This window comes from Aquila chrysaetos, chromosome 7 (genome assembly GCF_900496995.4).
Source record: "Aquila chrysaetos chrysaetos chromosome 7, bAquChr1.4, whole genome shotgun sequence".
In the NCBI taxonomy this organism is placed as follows: domain Eukaryota; kingdom Metazoa; phylum Chordata; class Aves; order Accipitriformes; family Accipitridae; genus Aquila; species Aquila chrysaetos.
The window spans coordinates 1,499,100-1,513,263 of NC_044010.1; the positions used below are offsets into that span (position 1 = coordinate 1,499,100).

General features: G+C 43.5%; 1 protein-coding gene across 4 annotated transcripts in view; it reads right to left on the reverse strand.

Moving 5' to 3' along the window:
• Positions 1–13,268, reverse strand: part of CASR (calcium sensing receptor) — a 78,397-nt gene extending 65,129 nt beyond the window's left edge. The window contains exon 1 of one of the 4 annotated variants that reach the window (XM_030020930.2): positions 12,908–13,268. The gene's annotated coding sequence lies outside the window, so the exon portion shown is untranslated. Of the gene's footprint in view, positions 1–12,460 lie in introns of all 4 variants that reach the window. The other 3 variants (XM_030020927.2, XM_030020928.2, XM_030020929.2) reach the window with 3 other exon arrangements.
• Positions 13,269–14,164: the final 896 nt, after the last annotated feature.

The following is a 14,164-nucleotide window of genomic DNA, read 5'->3' on the forward strand; positions in this document are numbered from 1 at the left end:
AAGCCCAATATGCTACTAATTGAATGTTTAGGTATGATTAAGTCTAAAAATCTGACTCTTGAGAACCTAAGTGGTGCTGAAAAGGAGCAGCAGTTTGGCTTACACCTGTCCAAGAAGTATTTGTTTACCATGTAGGTGTCATTCAGAGTTTCAAAACCACACGTCAGCCACCCTTATAATGAAGATATGTCAAAAAAAGTTCCCCCATGTAGTGAATGCTGTCAGAACTTAAGATATTTTTTCCCTTCCACATCAGAAGAACTACAAGACCTTTCCCTGTTTTAAGCCAGAAATGTCAGAAACATTGCTCAGGAACACCAGTGCCATTGGCGAGGTGGGTGCTTGTCTGCAACACACAACTTCTGGAGTCCAACCAGGTCTACTTGGCCCTGATCTGGCTGAAAGGCTAGAACTGAGCCATCCTACATACCAGGGGAGCCACCTGCACATTAGGTTACGGTCATTCAGTTATGAAATGGGTCTTCCTCTTTTTGACCCCAAACTGTATTGTGTATTTGAAAAAAACCTTGCCCAGTACAACTTCTATATGCTTCCATGATTTGATTTACATAACTTCACTTTCTCTGACAAATCCTACTCTCCTTTCTCCTTCACACCAGTATCACCCAAAATATTCTCAGCCTCCCTTTTCCCTATTCACACAGAACTGCAAGAACCTGCTGTTTTGTTTGTGAGCGCACCCACAGACCCTGGCAGACTGCTCAGACCACCGGCTCAGGTCTCAGAAGCTGGGCTTTGAACTGAGACTAAAGAACACATCTCACCTGCAGAGCATGAACTTGCAAACATGGTCTGCCACTGGTCTGACCACACAGCAAGAGGACTGAATCAAACTTACCAATGTGGGGAAGGTGTGACAATAGGAAATTTAGGGGCAGCGTGAGAAAAATGTGCAGTACCAGAAGCCAGGAGGTGGATTAAAAGAGGACACAGCTTTGAGCAAATGTTTAAAACCTATTCTAATTTGTGAGTGCAGAAGAGCTGTTCAGACAAATAACATATGAGAAAGTTTCTTTCTCTTGCTATCATGTCACCTTAAAAGGATCCAATAGTTGCATATGTGCTTTCTAATTTCTAAACTAACAATAATTTAAGACTATGGAATAGCGAACAATACATGAACTGCAAAGGAAATTCATTCCTGATACAAACTTCCTAACTTTACACAAACGTGTGTAAAGTTAATTAAAATTTCAGAACCCACTATCAATTTGACCTGTATTCAATTCATAATTATCTGATTATTTATGCATGATTAAATCATCCTGTAAACAGGGAGCAGGAGCTTTTCCTCAAATCACAGCTGAACCTGAATGATTATTTCACTTTGTTTAAATGAGCTGAAATAACTTCAGTCATGGCAGCACGTGAACTGGAACTGAGCTGAAGAATTAACTAGCTCACCTCCACAACACGAGCTCAAATTTATACTGCCCTATTCATCCATTTTTTTCATTTTTCATCTCAGTATAGTATGAATGAGAATGACCTTTTGATTTTTCAACTAGCTGAGATTTGCATTATCATGCGATCTTTATTTACACAGTCATACAGTATTCCTAGAATAATATCATGTCAGGCAGCTGCTATTGTAATTTTATATGTATAAACGTAGAGTCTTGGAACATGCAGAATATTTCTGAAGAAACAGTCCAAGCAGATAGTGTAAGAAGGATAGCTCATTTAGCAATCTGCAGAGGAACAACAAGATCCTTTCTGTTTCTTCAGGCATTTAGGAAAAATGGAGATACAGTGAGTAAGAGTTGGGATAAGGTTTGCTATTTGACATACTTATGGATTTTGTTCAGAATGAGGACATCTGTATATTTTTATATGTAATTATTACTCTAAACCTTTTAAGTTGCACTGTAAACATGCACTGTGTTAAACAGATGTCAGGACTGCAGTGGGCTTTACAAACTAAATAAGCAGTGGAAGAGGGATTTATTTTTTGCCTCTAAGATTTACACAATCCATGCAGATAAGGATTTTATGACTTTATTAATAAAAAATAAAGATAGCAGAAAGCAATGAATCTAGGCATCTGTTACAGCCCATAGCTTAAACATTTGACTGAGAGGGGACTATGTGCTGCAACAAACAATTACATGTAAGTAAATGTTCCTGTACAAGTCATGCCCAGGTTCTCCAAGCTGTTCTTGGCATCAGACCAGAGGAGGTGAAACAAAAATAGCTTTATGCCATCTTTGCAGTTGCCCAAATGCAGTAACAAACAGGGAGGCCAGCCCCAGCCCTGCATGCCACCGTGTAGCTACAGGACCGCTTTGTGTATCACCCACTTGCCTGTGGTTCTAACAGGGGTTTTGATAACTGAGGACCATTGGGAGAAAGTGAACTTTAATTCTCACAGGTATTTTCCCCAGGTACAGGAAATGTTAAGGGAGCTGGCAGGTACTGAGGAAACAGGTGTCTGAATTTTAGAAACATCTCAATTTAAAATCTGTACTCCATGAACTTTTTGGATGGAACAATGCCATAAAATTAACATGGGAGCACTTAGATTTAAACTGGACAAAGTATATAGTCAAAGCAGAGAGATCCCATAGGTCGCTGTGTTCGTCTTCAATTTCTATCAGTGCACAGTACTGAAAGGAAAAGATTAGAGCCATGAGTTATCTAACCCCACTGCAAGCTGTACTAGTGAAACTGTGTTCCCTTAATTGAGAGGTATAGATCTCATAATCCCTTTTCCCAACAGGATGTGAACTCTTGCTCACCCGAAATACCTCATTTCGGAGGAAATGTGCATTGTTAGGTACACACCAGCACTGCTGTGTTACCTGCTTAACTAAGAATTATTACTTCTTTTTCCTTGCTAGTTATTGTTCCTGTACTGTTCCCTAAATAATTTTCATGGTTGCTTTGCTTCTGAAGAAGGTGGCATAATATTAGTGTAAGCATCACAGAGATATGTTAGCTGGGAACTACAGGCTGAACTCAGAGACAAAGTATTAAAAGCAAAAAAAAAAAGAAATTTAAAAGTGCAAATCCCAGTGAGAAAGAAAATAATTTAGGCTTTTAAATGTTTTATATGCTCATCAAAAATGCCCCCTTTTCATCTCTGGGCCTGGAAATCTGATCATTTTAAAACTTGAATGCAAGTTGCCATTTAAACCCATATTTAGATCAATAACGTGAAGTATAATATGAATGTAAGTACCCAAGAATAGAAATCTGAACCTGAAAATTGTAGTTGTGTATTTTTTCTACTTTGATAATCCTTGATACAAAATGGGAACCCATTATGCTGTAATTAGACATTTTTAAAAGCTCTTTTAGATCTTTGGATGAAAGACAGTGTCTGGATGCCAAGCTGTTGTCAACTGTTTTTACTGTCTGGAATTGTATGTTCAAATCCTGGTTCAATCAAGCCAATCTTTCTTATTTCTGAGACAGCTATTTCAATGTGCTCTGATTTACTACAAGCAGAGCTTTCAGACAAGGCCATATAACATAGGGCTGTTTCAAAAATTGCCTATAAAAACAAAATCTTAATATTCCACATGTGTTGTGTGTATATTCTTTATAATTTACAAGATGTTATTGTTTTTAATGGCCATCCCTCCAAACTTACCTGCCAGTCTGCAAATTGCTAACAGCAACAGAAAGTCATCAGAACAAACTGCGTCCTCAGTGTCACCTACCCTCTTCTGTATCCCCCAGTTTGTTGGCACAACTGTCAACAATTCTCAGTTACAAGTCAGTAATTCTCTAGATAGTGCACACAAGGAGAGAGGATACAAATTGTTGCGTCAGCTCAGCCGGTTTTGCAGTGTTAATAGAAACCACAGTGCCCAAGATTTGTTTCAGTCTTTAGTAACTGCAGCTATCACCTTGAAAAATATGGCAACAGAAGTATTGAATAAGAAAATAAGACTACTACAAATCACCTCCCAGAATAAGATTTCACTTTAAAAACTGCAAATACTAACAATATCATGGCACTGCTTACAGGAAAGATATTTCAGCAAAACTATAAAACTTTCAGAAAAAAGAAGCAATTTCAGAATAAGTTATTTAAATTATTTTGATATAGGGGCATTAAAATAGTCTGTTCCTCAGTAATAATCTTTGTCGATAGTCTCTTCTTGCAGGATGTCGTTGGGATCTTTACTGTCATTTGCCAGGCACTGTCACCAACCTAAATGTTCTTAAAAAATACCATCAAATGCAGCTATTACCAGCAATAGTCCCCACCTAGAACCATGGAAATTAAGTGCTATGCCTCAGTGTTGTTAGCAGGCAATAAGTCTATTTCTGCAAATAACGTGTTGCTGTACAAAGCAAGGAATAGTTTATTAGGGGAGAAAGGAACCAAGCATTATATAGGAAAAGCATGTCATCCTCATACAAATAACAAATGGGGAGCACTCAGCCTTGCAGTCTCTTGGTTCACCTTGTTGAACCTGTTCACTCCCACAGCCATGCAAGGGACAATGTTCTTCCCACATTTGACTTAGGCAAGTCTGTAAGAGAGCCGACAGTGCCAGTGCTGTGCCTGCCTCAACTCCCAGGCCACCATTGCCTCTTGTCAGGCCTCCACATCTGCACCGGACCCTCTCATTACTGCTGGTTTCAGTGCTACCACTGCAGCACCTCTCATCGTATTATGCTGCCAGCTACCTCGTCTGGCACTGATAGAACATCAGACATGTCCTACTTCAGCTACAGCAATTCCAGTTTGACAAGTACTGAAAAATGGCTAGATCCAGGCCCCTACCCTAGGACCTTCAGCTCTATCACTGCACACAGAAGCCCAACAACAAGGAGAACCACTGCACTTCTCTCCATATTGTTGACCTATGACACCGACCAGTACATATGGATATTTCTGGTTGTAGTGAACTCCTTCCCATTAAGAGTGCCTTGTGTCCAATTTTTGTTGCTCTTCCTTCATAAAATACTTCATTGCCCCAACTGAAAACTGAAATAGACTCTATGAAAACAATGAAAATAACTACAGCAAAACAACTCCCAAAAACTTAATCTGCTTCATTCTGGTTATTTCCAATATAAGGTGACAGATCCTGCTGGTGTGAGGTTCCAGCCACAGTTACCAATGCATCCATGGTCAGAGCACAAACTCAGCAAGAATCTACCTATGACTTTGGGGATCAGGGATCATGTGTTTTCATGTGAACCTCAGTTTTCAATTAAAACTACACACTTCTAGCTTTCATGGCTGTGAACCAAAACTCCAATGCTTAAGTAGAGTGAAACAAATGCAGCAAATGCTGCAGACACTTCAGAAGAGGAAGGGATTCCAGTTATTAATACTGAGGAACTAAAGCTCAGGTCTTCAAAGGTTCTTGAGATATTCATCACCCACTTTAGGCACAGAGATTTTTCCACCCTCAAAAGTGTCATCCAGCTGCTGCTTAAGCCTGGCGGATTGAGATCTCATCCTTGCAAGCCAGCACATTAACACTGTGCCTCCTGCACCACTTCATAGAGACACCGCTCAAAGCTCTCAACTGAAAGCTCCCAGGCAGCATATTCAAAATAGGTGCTCTGATCTAACTGTGGAGAAGGGAGGGTAAAGCCTTCTCCTTAAGATTAAGCAGAGCTTTCTGACTGACGGCTGCTTTCAAAGGCTTAGGTATGCAAATGTCCATGAAAATGGACATAATATGTCAGAGACTATTAACTGTGCAAACGCTCTTTCCTGAGAAATGGAAGTAACAGTAGTTGTACCTTAGCTAGCTGCTACAATTAGTCAACCTAAGACTATCCTGGGAACTAAAAGAAGCATAATCTGCTATCGGTACGTTTGTTAAAGACACAAGTCTAAATCATATCACGAATTCATGCTTACACATTCATATATACATTCACACACCACTGTTGATATTAATGTTTGTATCCTCATTACAATGCTTTAGACAAGGGTATCGTATGGAGTAATGTATTTGAAGGACATTGTGGCGCAACAGGTGGAACCTATTTCTGTTGTTTAGAAACCAGACTTTTATACCCAGTTTGTCATTCACTAACTGGATCCAGCCCCTTCAATCTCTAATACATAAAACAGGAGAATTACAGTTGCCTCCCTAAGGTAAGATAAGGACTGTAGGCAGGTTCCCTGAAATAATAAATACAGGCAGCAGAAGATTTAGGATTACAGCTCAGTTTATAAATCTGTGCATTTTCCCTAGACTGAAGGCCACTGAATGGAGGAAACTCATCAGCAAGGTTTGACATTTTATCATTTGAGCAAGAATATGACAGTCTTGCAAAATATATGGCTATGCAGAAGACATAAAATATCTGTGGGACTTAAATGTGGCATAGATTAGTTGTCCTTTGAGCAGACTGTTGTCTTTCCAATACAAAGTCTCCTGGAAGGAAGAGAGACCTCCACAGTTCAAAATACTTTCGAAACACTTGTGTAGTAAGAATGGCATCTGAACAGCTGCAACACTGCATGGTGTAGAGTGTACTGCTTGGTGTAGACTGGGTACAGCTTAGTTAAATTCCTCCTCAAAGGCTAAACGTAAAACATGTTATAAAATGTAAATGAAGAGAGAGATCTGAAAACTGGATTGCTGTTGCAGGGCTTGGACAGCTGGCTCACTCAGGGTTAGTCAGAAGTTCCTAATGAGTACCAATTATGATATGTTCAAAATATTTAAAACCACATACAGCTAAATAGGTTGTCTTGAAAGCAGCTACCATAGGAGACTGAGCACAGTACATGTGGACCCATTCAGTCATGGCTTCCCACAACAGGGTTTCAAGTGGTGCCAAAGAACTGAGCAGAAACGTGCATTGCGTGTGGCAAAGACATCAACAAGGTGAAACAAGATGTAAATAAGGAGGCATTCCCTGCCACAAGCACCAATTATTGAGGCACTAGACATTTAAACCTGCCTATACCATGCCTCACTAGGATATCAGAGATAACTGCACCAGTCTGGCAGATGTGATGCAGGACTTGTGAAAGATCCTTGCCCTTCTGGGGCCCAGCAGCTGCAGGCTAGGTGGCATACTGCTGTGCACCTAAAATGGTACTCAGTATTTTAAAGGTACCTGAACCTTTCTGGGAAGAGGGAAGGCTGCCAACAAAACTGTCTGCAAGCTCTAGATCAGCTCAGGCTTCTCAAAGAAGAATTTAAGTAGAAGACTGGATGAACAACCCATCTGCTACCACAGTCCCTAATCTGTAAATTCACTGATGAACCCCATCACCAGCAGACCTCCACTTCCCTTTTTGCCTTGCCTCTGTGGAGAGTTTTGTGCAATGGACCATGTGAGAACAGCTGTGAGTGGATGCTCCTGAAGAGCTCCTGAGTTTGCTGAACGCTTTGACACTAACAGCCAGTATAAGAGACACAGATCTGTTGCACAGTCACTGAACAGTCAGGCTGCTCCCATGCCCATCCTCTCCTGATGCTTCCAGTTGGCACTACAGGAGCCAGGAGTAATGGGGCTGGAGGAAACCTCCCCATAATATTACATTCCTCCAGCAGCTTGTCTTCAATGGTGCTCCTTTAGCACAGGCAGTTCTCACAAGCGAATGCTTAATTAATGCTGCCAGGCCATTGGTGAGCCAGAGGGTAGAAAAACAGGAATAGGGAATGAATGTCCCCTTTTCAAGAAGATTAAGGTTACAACGTAAAAAGAAAGCACAGAGAACAGAAAGCAGAAAATACAGGTTAGATGGTACTTCTTGGAGAAAAGGACTACGTCTCTTAAGCTCTGCCTTGAGGACATGATAACAGGAAATGGAAAGATGAAATGTCTTTCATCTCCTTAACGTAATCTGCCTGAGACAACTTCAGCACTTTATGGCAGGGACTAGCTCTCTTTTCTGTTCGCAGAGCATGCTGTAGACCACTATTCCAGTTTATGAGATGTCCTCCTAAGCGGAGCAAAGTAATGGTAACAGTAACAGGTCAGCAGCCCTGTTGCTTGCAAAACCCAGCAGATTGCTCTGAGCAGTGTTGAGGTCCTGGAAGGACTTGCTGACTGAAGGCAGAAAGCAGGCAGAGCTGCTTGCAGCAGGGATGATTTACAGTGAGACTTTAATGTTAGATTTTGCTTTGGGTTGCTCCTAAATGTTCTGTTTCTCATAAGATGTATGTAAAGAAACCCAAAGCCCCTAGTTTCTCAATGTTTTAATTCAAGATATCAAGTGTCCAAGTATAGCAGCAGCACAACGGGCAAACAGGAGCATCAGATGTCAAACTCTTTCAAGTTAAAGTGAGCTTTCTGTAAGTGACTAGACCTATATGTTGATTATCCATGACAAACTCCTGAAAAAATCCTGAAATCAACCATCTTAAGTTCTATGAGTTCTTGTGTATTTGGTTTGCTCAGAAAGGTTGGTGCATCTGTTATCTACCTTTTAAAGCTCACATATTTCTATTTTCAAGTAGTAGGTTTAATTAGCAAAATTTACTAAACTGATCCCATAATTTAAGAAAGTGTTGTAGAGAATTTATTGTTGCTCATTAGAGGTCACTTAACGTGTTCCTAACTTATTAAGCTGAAATAACTGTTTCTAGATGCTGAATACTGATAAAGTCTCAAAAATAGTGTATTTGTGTAAACTATTACACAAATCAAGTGTATTAACGAATTTCTGTAGACAGTGGCACAGACACTGTTAATTTTTTTAAATAGATGCCAACAGTTTAGCTGCAGCGAATGGAGTATTCTGATAATTTACCTACTATTTTGGTTGTAAGATGTCTGTGAACAGACTGATTTTTACCATTCATTTCAGGACCATGAGTGTACCTTTCTGGTTGACTCACGGCTATGTATTCATTTTTTGAGAGGACTGAATTCCATTTCATGACTGTCCACGGCTGCATCATAAATTCAAGACTACACACTCCCCTCTCTCCACTGATCTCCCACAGATGCCAAAAGGAAGCTTGTACAGAGATCAAAGGAAGAATTTGGGCTCTGTGTAGTAAAATAAAACTTTCAGTTGTTATTTTTTACATCACATTCAGAACTGCTTACTGGAAAATGTTCCCTTTGCTAGGATTACTGCCACCCTTGCTCCTGTCTCTTTTTCCTTCCCCATCCTTCTTTCTTTTCTCTGTCTTCTTTTTCTTTGTATGTGTCATCACAAATTCCCATTCCCTATGCAATATGTTGGAATGGTCACTCTTAGCATGCAAAGTGCCACCATTAACCAAAAGTACTTGCACTCGAACAAGTCCTGAGGAGCAATGGCTCAAATCTACCTCCAGACTTAGGACACAGCACAATGGCCCTCGCTTTCTGCACAAGAGAATACTGCATATCTGTATTTTCAATGTCACAGCTGTGTTTAACACCCCCCTGCCATTTTTTGAGAAGCAAAAAATCAGAACCCAAGCACTTACTGCCATACCCCTATCAGACACTCACCCAGGTGTTCAGTCATCAGAGACTTACCCAGGTGTTCAGTATCTTGTATTCAGCACCAGGTAGTCTCTATCCCAGTACCAGGCACTGTAGGCAGAGACAGGTTAATATGCCAGCCCCAAGTGCCCCAAACTAACTATTAATAAATAGAAATTATCAAGTTCAGTAGCATGAAGTTTCCCCTCCAACTCCAAAATGCATTTAGATCAGTAAAGTTAATTTCAGGTACAGGGGATCTAGTTATAAGGTCCACCTGAAGGCTGCAGAACGGAGGAGCGGTTGCCTGACCCTATGCACCCCAACAGTCAGTTGAAGCCTCCTGAAAATGGCGGGAAAAAGGATCAGAAACTTCTGAACCCCTCTGCTTTACCTGTTCCCATATGGTAACCATATCTTACAACAATACAGAGCTTTTTGCATGGAAATTTCAGTGTGCTTTAGAAACCCCTGTTTCTAAACAAGACATTTCTAACAAGACCCCGTGAGGCACAGTTCTTATTTCCACTTTTGAAACGGGAAAACTGAAAGGAAGTGGTTTGCCCGAGGTCAGTGTCCAAGCCCAGAACAGGTTCTGGAATCATCTTTACAATTAAGACACTAGATCGTGTGGCCTTCACTAGCATTTCACGTACACATGAAGAGATTACAATCTCTCATATTTTGTGAGCTGAGCAGTTCATCTATCCTAACTTTCTCAGCTGAACAAAAAATGTGCTTATACAGAATTAGCCCTGATACATCAGCAGAGAAGATTTTGGTACTAAAGCTACCACCTCAGTCTACTTGAGTGTCAATAATGTTCTTAAAATCGTTGGCACAAATTAGTGCAGGTAAAGCATTCTGCACTCTTGCAGTTAATAAGTGACTGAGAAAGTCTATCAACTTATGCAGAAGAGGTTGTTTGCAACCAACAGTAGATGCAACAGTTTGCGGCCAGCATGCAGATGGAATGGAAGCGGACTGAAAAGCTCCCGCTGTCTCACCTGACATTTTTGCTTCTATATCGGAAGACAATTCTAACAAGCTTATCAAATATCAAGAAAGTACTGAGGTTTGAGAATGGTGCAAAGGGCATCAGACTGACAGACCTGGGATCTGAATTCTTTCACTGAGCCATAAAGTTTAACACAGGAGGTAACTGTACAACCTTCTCTGTCATTATTGCTCTATTGCTACTTGGAGAATGATGTCAAAATTTTGCCTGCATGCTACCCACTCCATCACTAGCCTCTTTGAGAGGTTACGGGTAGGACAGTCTGGTGTCAAATACTGTGATGAGATTTGACACACACTTGGGCGTAGAGTTGGGATCACCCTAATAATTCTATAGATGACCCCAAACACCAGCCATGTCATGTCCTACAATAAAAGAAATTACTTTGAGATGCTCTGTATGCCTTCTCATCACCAACCTGCCATAATCAATCTGCTTTAAAACTACCTACTCTTCAACAACTTCATTAACTTAGATTAATTAAATGTAAGCTAGTTATTGAAAGTGTTTCATCTGAACAGCCATCAGATCCCTTCACCACCGCTCAGTAAACCTCAGCAAAAATATTCCTAATAATCATCCTACTAATTTTTTCCACTCTCAGAACTACAAGAGATGTATGGATCCAGACTTCACAACATTGGGATCAATGACCAGACCCCAGTGAATGCACAGAAAACAGAACTGCATCCTGTCCCTGGGGCTGGAATTTGCATTTCTCACTGAAAGGAGAGCTTAGTCTGCAGCATGGTGAGGTGAGAAGGGTAGGACGGTAAGTGAAGAGAGTCCACAGTTGCCCAGCCCCAGCCTAAATCAAGAACAGGAGTTAAGGGCTCTAATTTCCACAATTAGCATAAATACTTTCAGGGACACTACACTGCCTGAGAAATAGCCTTAGCAACGCCTCACTAATACTCCTCTGACCTTGCCCCTCCCAGCACATCCTCTTTGCATTTACACCAGGTGGTGAAACTCGAGTAGGAGGCAAAAGAGTCTTGACTGTGATAGAGACACTACTCAAAAGGGGAAATCAGGAAAAGCCTGCAAAGCCAGTCTCCCCTGCACACATGACAGAACAGGAGCACTGCACTGGACATGCAGTAGGGCTACTGGCCCATTACCTCCCCTGCTCCTCTGAGTGCAGCCTGGGGTATCCATAGGGTTAATTGTAGTTTGCACCTGGACTGCACAGAAAGGCACCCAGAGATGGCTTTGGGGGGCAGAGGCTGATAGTGAGCAGGAGGGCCGTGCATAATGGACAACAAGTTTCAAGCAGGAAAAACATCAGTAAAAAGGGAAACACGTAAAAAAATTAAACAGATGAAAGTAATTCTGAAGATCTTACCCTGTATCCACAGAAGTCAAAATGAATATTTTAAGGACAGACACCTTAGTTTTTAGAATCTCTCTTCAGACATATGGTGAAATTTGAGTAGTGTTAGGGGCTCCCAACCCTCCTAATTGTGTTACAAATCCGTTTGTGCGACACTGCTATTAGCCGTTTTCTGTCAGGACCACTTGAGGTGATTTTTTTTCCCAGCGCGTGTGATTTCAGTAAAACAACCTGTTGCTCTTTCAAGTTTTGTTATGAATTACTGTTCTTCCCCTCAATGTTATTTCTAGGCAACTTCAGCCAGAGAAAACACCTCTGAGCTCTACGGAAATTTCTCCTTTTGCCTGATCCTACATGTAGCGGCAGCCACCCTGCCCAAGATTTGGGGAGAGGAGGCGGAGGGGTCCCTCCGTGGAATTACGTCTGCATCCGGCACGGCCGGCCGGGCTCAGCCTGAAATGTCCCCGGCTCCCCGTCACCCTCGGCTTGCCCCCCCGCCCCTCGCCGGGGGCTCTGCTCCTCGGGGTCTCTGCACCCCCAAAGCCAGACCCCGGCGCTGCACCGCGCGGGTTCTCCCCCTTCCCGCCTCTGCAAACCCCGCGGGCTGCGCCCCGTCCCTTCCCCGCGCTCCTCACAGCCCCCCAGCGCGGGAGGGCTGGCCCCCCGGGCGGGAGCGCTGCCGGCTCCCGACTCCCGGCTCCCGGCCCCGCTCCCGGGCGCGCACCCACCTGCCCCGCGGGCCCGCGCCCCGCTCACCTCGTCCCGCCGCCGGGGCTGCTCCTGCCGCCACCAGCTCCCGCCCTTACTCCGGCACTGGGCAGGGCGGCGGCAGCGGCAGCGGCGGCAGCGGCGGCAGCGGCGGCAGCAGCAGCAGCGGCGGCAGCGGCGGCAGCAGCAGCATCCCCCGCCGGCCCCCCAGCTGCCGCGGCGGCACTTGCAGCCTCACGGGAACCGGCGGCGAGGGGGAGGAGGGGGTGGGAAACAGAGAGAAACCCCTGGCCGGGGGCCCCGTCCCAGCCCTCCCCGCCGCCTCCGGCACCCGGGCCCGCTCCCACGGGCCACGCTAAGGCGGGGTGGGGGGGCGGCGACCGCCCCGCGCTGCGCCCCACAGGTAACGGCGGCCAGCGCCCCGCCGCTCCCGGGCACGGCGTCCCCGGCCGGGGCATGGCTCGTACCCGGCTCCCCCCCCAAGGAGGGGCCGGCAAGTGGGATACCTCTTCGTGAAGCTTCCTGCAGCTGGGCTACGCTGCGCTGAGCGACGGGTCCGTTCCCCTGCGCGGTAACCGGGCTGCGGCCGCGGTGCAGAGGGCTGCTGCCGCTGCCGGGCTCTTGGGGCTCCCGGTGCAGCGGGACTCGACAGGTTGGCACCCGGGTTCCTCAGCCTGCAGCAGGACGCTACTGGGTGGGGGGGGAAAGCATCGCTCGCTCCCGTTTCTTTTCAAGACTGGGGTCTTCTTCCAGTTCAGACCGAAAAAGGCTGTTTTATGCTGTTCCCTGGGTCCCGAGCCCCGTGCGGTGAAGGTACCAGGAGCAGAAAATCCTCAGCTCGCTCTGTGCAGTTAAACCGTTGTGAGGTTGCACGGATAGGTGCAGCTCCAGATTTGCTATATTCACCAGTTTATTTGGGTCTTAAGGATTGAAATGCAGAGAACGAAATGTTTTCGTTGTTATTTGCTAGCACTTACACAATTACACTGCTTTTCATGTCCAAGGACCTGTCAACGTTGGTTGAGAGCAACACTGTCCTTTGTCATCACTATACGGTTTATATCTGAAATCTCTTAACCTGATAAAATGCTTTTTTTTTCCTAGGAAAAGTAGCACGTAGCCCTAACTACAGCCCAACCCTAGTGGTCTGGACCTGTCCTGAGAGTCCAGTTTTCCTTTTCCCAAATAATAACAACAAAAATGCTGTCACAGTTGCAGAGTACCGGTGAGAGTGACACTTAGACTATATTAAAAGTGTATTATTGTATGTTTCACCCTAAAGACATGAGAGAGACCTTTACTTGTGAAGGAGATCCATGAGACCTAACTTTAGTAAATGACTAGTCCATGTGTTATGGCAGAATTACAAAGGACTTAAAGTCACCTAGGTCCTCAAATAGCTTTTCATGTATTAGGATGCAGTTAATTTTGATAAATAATTGTTTTTATTTTCCCACTTCTACTGCAGTACACTAACTTTTTAAGAAATAGATCATCATCCTTATGATAGTTATTACAGTATAACTGCACAATCATAATGAAATGACCACAAATACTTTCCAGATCAAAAAAAAAAAATATATTATTGATTGCAAAGGTGAATGAATAGCTTCCTTAATTCTTAATCATGCTTAATTGAAGATGGTTCCAGATAAGAGGTCTACAAATTCAGAGAATTCCCTATTAAGGTTAAACTAAATGTTCATTTAGGGACCCAAGCAAAC